Source organism: Puma concolor, chromosome B4, assembly GCF_028749965.1.
Source record: "Puma concolor isolate L17-30 chromosome B4, mPumCon1.1.hap2, whole genome shotgun sequence".
NCBI classification, from domain to species: domain Eukaryota; kingdom Metazoa; phylum Chordata; class Mammalia; order Carnivora; family Felidae; genus Puma; species Puma concolor.
The window spans coordinates 31,298,765-31,304,843 of NC_141673.1; the positions used below are offsets into that span (position 1 = coordinate 31,298,765).

The following is a 6,079-nucleotide window of genomic DNA, read 5'->3' on the forward strand; positions in this document are numbered from 1 at the left end:
GACGGTAACTGATTAAGGACTACTATCTTGACTCACCTGTGGAGATAAGATTCTATGTAGACTATGCTGGTGAGGCTGGTTTTCAAGTGAGCATTGATTCTTTTATTTGAGGCCATGTGCTATCAGGTACTAGAGATATTGCAGAGAATGATAAGGCAGAAAATCTGTAGGAAGGTTTCAAATTGTGGTTATAAAATGCCAATAAAATGTAAGAGGGCTGGTATCCTGCTGAGATGGGCTACATCACCACAATTATAGAAGGTTTTCAGCATATAGGATTAGTAATTGACATGGTCTCCAAGTTGTCAGTGCATGAATTTTGGTAGCAGAAGGATATTTATTTATTTTTATTTATTTTATTTTAGAGAGAGAGAGCGTGAGTGGAGGAGAGGGGCAGAGTGGAGGAGAGGGAGAGAGAGAGAGAGAGAGAGAATCTCAAGCAGGGTCCATGCTCAGCATGGAGCCCAATGCAGGGCTCGATCCCACGACCCTGGGATCATGATCTGAGCCAAGATCAAGAGTTGGATGCTCAACTGACTGAGCCACCCAGGCACCCCAGAAGGATATTTAATAACATAGACAAAAACAGTCAATTAAAGATGTCCATATTCACATTAAACTTTAAGCAACATTTTTAGTGAGCCATGAGACAACAAAATGCTATGGAGCATAGCTTAAGAAATTAGCCATAATTAGAGCTGGTTACTGCCAAAGCAATTGACAACAAAGCTTTACTGAGTGGTCTTAGCTGATATTGAATTATATACATGTGTAGTCCCTTTTCTCCTAAATCATACACTGATTCATTCAACAAGCATTTATAAACCACCAGCAGTTATTAGGTACTGTGATAGGTACCAAAGCTGCAAAGAAAATGATCAGATACAGTCTTTGACTTTGTATAGTTTATAATTCAGTGTGGCAATTGATAAGCACTTCCAAGAAAGGTCATGGTCACTGGAAGGAAGTGGCTAGGGTAATAGTGACTTAATCCACTCATAACTCAGAGAAGACTTCTTTGAGAAAGTGAGATTTGAACTGAGAACTAATGGATAAGTAAATAGAAGGGTGGGTGTCAAAGTGTTTTAGGCAGAGGAACAGTATGTGTCAAGGCCTTGGGACAGAATAGAGCATGATGCCCTCAAGGAAGTGAAAGGTCATCTATGGCCAGTATGTGTTGATAAAGAAAAACAAACCTGCTGCAGACTGAATAGTAGGTAGAAGTTGGGTTGTACATGACAAAGAGGTATATTGTGGATCAGGGGCTTTATCCCAAAAGTAATGGGAAGATGTTGAAGAGTTTGAAGCAGAATCTGAGTTTTCAATTCTTGAAATATTTCTCTGACTTCTTTGTGATGAACTGAGAATTGGAGAAAAGAAAAAGTAAATTCAACTGACTGGGTGGCTCAGTCAGTTAAGCGTCTGACTTTAGCTCAGGTCATGATCTCACGGTTCATGGGTTCAAGCCCCATGTCGGGCTCTGTGCTGACAGTTGGAACCTGGAGACTGCTTCAGATTCTGTGTCTCTGTCTCTCTCTGCCCCTCTCCTGCTCATTCTCTCTCTGTCTCTCTCTCTCTCTCTCTCTCTCAAAATAAATAGATATTAGAAAAAAATTTTTAATTGAAAGTAAATTCAGGAAAGCCTGTTGGGAATTTCTGCAGTTTGCTAAACCATTCATTGAATTTGTTTCTTATGTTTGGTTCTTTATTTTCCTTAATAGGAAATTAGGTATAGGAAATAGAAAATTTCCTTGATAAGCTTTTAAGATTTAAATAGTTGTTTCTTAGGTGGTCAAGAAACCCAAATCGCTGCAATCTGAAATCATACTTGGTAACCAACAAATCATGGGTGAGGATCAGGTGTGTGTGTGAGCGAGGGCGTGCGTGGTGAGGAGAGGTCAGGAAGGGCAGGAAGTGTGAATGCTGGTTCACTCCAGCATCCTTATTTCTCTCGCTATTTGTCCTCCTGTCCTCAGGGATCTCTTGCTTGAGGCACGGGGCTTGTTATCTCTGATGTTTTGTGTAAAGCACTCAGCTATCACAGAGCAGCAGAACTTCCTTCATGAACTATCAACCTGTCTCTTTTGTAATTTTATTATTTTAAGCTTAAACATGAATATGTAACCTGGGGTCGAAAGGTCCAAATTTTGACAAGAAAATGGATTCGGAAAGTTAAGGTCATGCCCTCATTTTCCCTGATATAAACCGTTTGCCTAATTTTAAGTGTATAATATCAATCAAATTAGTTTAGGAAGTAAAAAGTTTCAAATAAGATCTGAAATTCCTCTATCAGAAAATTGCAAATATATATATTTTTACTTTTATTTGAGACTTACCTACTTAGAATATATTGGAGAGAGGCTTATATAGTTATATAAGCAGAAAACTCAATCTATGTCGATTCAATGGCCATTGTATTCAATCAGTATATGACTGATGGTTCAATCACTGCCTATTCATTCATTTACACAAGGAGTTATGGAGCAGCACTGCTACAAGAGATCTTTGCTCTCAAGAGGTTCTTTCAGGTTGAGTGATACAAATTGCCAATGATAATGTAAACGGCAATTACAGTGGGTAAATACAGTTTAGAAGCCAGCAGGACACCAATAAAGGCATTTAACTCAGACTTGGAAGTGATCTTAGAGCCCTGAAGACCTGAGAGAAGGGTTCCTTTGGGTGCATAGAATTCTACCAGCCACTGCAGGGGAGAAGAGTATCTAAAGCAGAGTATTCTAAAACAAAGAGTGCATGCCCCATTTGAAGGATTAAGAGTAGTTCCATGTGAGAAACTGTGAGGGTTGAGGAAATAACAGGGACTGAGGCTGGAGAGGTAAGCAAGGGCCAAATCATGATGACAGCCATGGTAAGGAGTTTGGGGTCTTAATTACTCTGTGGGAAAAGGAGAGACATACAAAATCTTAAATAGATTACTATAGTCAGATTTGCACCTTGGACACACATCACCCTGACTATAAGGCAAAGGATGGACTGTAGGTAAGCAAATCACCTAGGAAATGATTAAAGTAATCTAAGAGATAGTGGTGTCCACTATCCAATGGGGAGAAGTGAATGGAATAAGGAAAAATTTAGGAGTAAATTAATAGGACTGAATGATTTATCTGGATGAGGAGGTAAGCTAAGGGAGAGGAAAGAGTCAAAGATCATGCCCCAGATTCCGGTTAGAAAACTGGGTGGATAGATTTGGGAGTGTTGAGTGTTTGGTGTCAGGCAAATACTTAAAATGAGATTTCTAATAGAAAATTACATTTACTCAGTGGGGATGGGTGAATAGGTGAAAGAGGAGTATTTTATCATCAAAAACTCTTTCATTTGTGAATGATATAAAACCTCACTCAAGCAATCAAGGAAATGTATTGGCTCACATTACGGAAAAATCCAGATGTATATTTAAGGTTTCAGACCCATCTGCATCCAGATCCAGAGACTGAAATGAATTAATCAGGATTCCATTTTTATGTGCTTTCCACAGTGATAGCCTCATTTTTCTGACCCCCAGCAACCCTGTGCTTATATCATTTTCATTGCCCAGCAACCTCAGCAGACAGAACATAATTATTCCTTGATGGCTTCAACATAAGTCCTAGCAAAGAATCTCTTGGGCTCTATTTGACCTGATTTAGGTCATGTGGATATCTCTAATTTAACCCCTGTGGCCAGATTGAAGGGGTGAAAATGTCTACTGCAGTGATGTAAGTCACACTTTTGTAAGATAAACATGGGAAAACTGAGAAAAATAGCCAGGCAGGTGGTAGGAAATTAAAGCACTGGGAAACAAACTTGACTATACTCAAGAGGGAGGAAATGGTCAGGTGTGGCTAATGACAGAGTTCAGTCAACTAAGAAAAGAATTTAAAAGATTAGTTTGGTTTAGCAACAAAATGATGATTTATAACCTTGGCAAAGAAGTTTCAATACGCGGTAGGTCAGAAGAGAAAACAGAATGACACACATGAGAAACTGGTAAAGTGGGGGAGGCTGGGAGAATAGACAACTCTTTTGACGGTGAGGAAGAGGTAAGCAGCGGGATGGTGGTCACGTTCACAATTGCAACTGCATTATTCTGGGAGCAAGTAAACGACCACTGACAGTCAAAATAAAGAGTGGCTGCCACCACCACTCTCAGCATCTCCTGGCTCTGCCTCTGCATTTTTGCCATGCAAGCCTGGTGTCTCATTTTGAGGCAGAGGAGAATGACACTCACCATCTTGACAATAACAACAATAAAAGATAGTCAGTGACAGAAACAATGGCCACATTAACTTCTAACATAGCAGGGCAGAAGGGATTTGAGACTATTTAAGAATGAAAGAATGAGGGGCACCTGGGTGGCTCAGTCAGTTAAGTGTCCAACTCTTGATTTTGGCTCAGGTCATGATTTCACGGTTCATGGGTTTGAGCCCCACATCGGGCTTTGTGCTGTGTCAGCATGAAATCTGCTTGGAATTCTCTCTCCCTCTCTGTCTACCCCTACTCCACTCATGCTCTCTCCCTCCCTCTCTCTCCCTCTCTCTCTCAAAATAAATCTTTAAATTTTTTTTAAAAAGAATGAAAAAAGTATATATGACACAGTAATGACTTACCAGGATTTTTAATGAAGCCTATTCATTTCTAATTTATGAGAATCCATCATTAAATTTTTTAGGTCCATTTATAATATTCATGTGTGTGTCAAAATGGCACTGTAGTTATTAAATGGGCTTTGGAATTAGAGAGATTCAAAAGTGGCTCTAATGCTACCTACTTGTGATTCTTGGAAAAATTATCAAAGTTCTCTATATCTTGACTTTCTCATTGGCAAAGGATGGCTAAGAATAATAATATCCACTACATACACATGCTCTGAGGATTAAATTACATAATTTAAGAAAAGAACTTATCACCATATATAGTATTCAATCATGACACATATAAAGTATTCAATCACATATAAAGTATGCAATCATGTTACTACTATGGCTGTTGTCATTACATCTTTTATTTAGTCCCTCTTCACTGTGCATTAACTAATTAGTATATTTAAATGGTAAGTTTTGTTCAACAATACATGATAATAAGTACAGTGAAAAGTTTTTATCAATTTGTGGCATGCAAACTACACTTTTAAAGTTTATTTATTTATTTTTATTTATTTGAGAGAGACAGACAGTGTGAGTTCGGGAGGGGCAGACAGGGAGAGAGACAATCCCAAGCAAACTCTGTGTTGCCAGCACAGAGCCTGATGTGGGCAGGAACTCAGGAAACCCTGAGGTCATGACCTGAGCGGAAACCAAGAGTAGGAGGCTTTAACCAGCTCAGCCACCCAGGCGCCCTGCAAACTACACTTCTATATTTACATTCCAGTATATTATTTGGTCATCATTAACTACAATAACAAAATGCAAAAGAGAAAAAAAAAGAAAGAAAAGAAAAAAACAGGATGCCCATTTTCTTTGTCCAATCAGATAACATTGCTTTTATTAACTTAAAACTCAATTTCTATAGTTATAGCATCTATTAGCACTCACTCATTTTTAGCTCTTTCGCTAAATGTAAATCCATGGTGTCCTTGATTCATGTCCCAGTGAATCCTAGATTTGCACTGGAGCTTGGTCTTGATTTAGTAAATGCCTTCAACTTCTTTGTTTATAAAATGACAACCAAAATATTGGCACTTTAGTGATAATAATGAGGTTCTTTTTCTCACACTATAATTTTCTCCTGATCTGTATCAAAAGACTATTAAGTGATTGCTTCGCCAGTACATATACTAAAATTGGAAGCATACAGAGATTGGCACAGCCTCTGTGCAAGGATGACACACAAATTCATGAAGCATTCCATAAAAAAGACAAAACAAACAAACAAACAAAAACTACTCATGAAGAAAAAAAAAACCTAAATTATGGTTCTGACCGCTAATGATGAATTTACAGCATAGTAGCATCTCACATGGGAATTAGTTTTAAGGTTAGTACTTAAGGTAAAAATGAAATAAAATAAATAATGCCCTTGCAAATGAACTTCCAGTAAAATATCCATTAAATCCAATACAGTTTTCCCTCCGGTCTTAGAATAG

General features: G+C 38.3%; 1 non-coding gene across 1 annotated transcript; it reads left to right on the forward strand.

Moving 5' to 3' along the window:
- Positions 1 to 5,746: 5,746 nt before the first annotated feature.
- Positions 5,747 to 5,850, forward strand: LOC112864011 (U6 spliceosomal RNA). The gene has a single exon (XR_003223941.1). It is a non-coding gene; the product is annotated as a U6 spliceosomal RNA (small nuclear RNA).
- Positions 5,851 to 6,079: the final 229 nt, after the last annotated feature.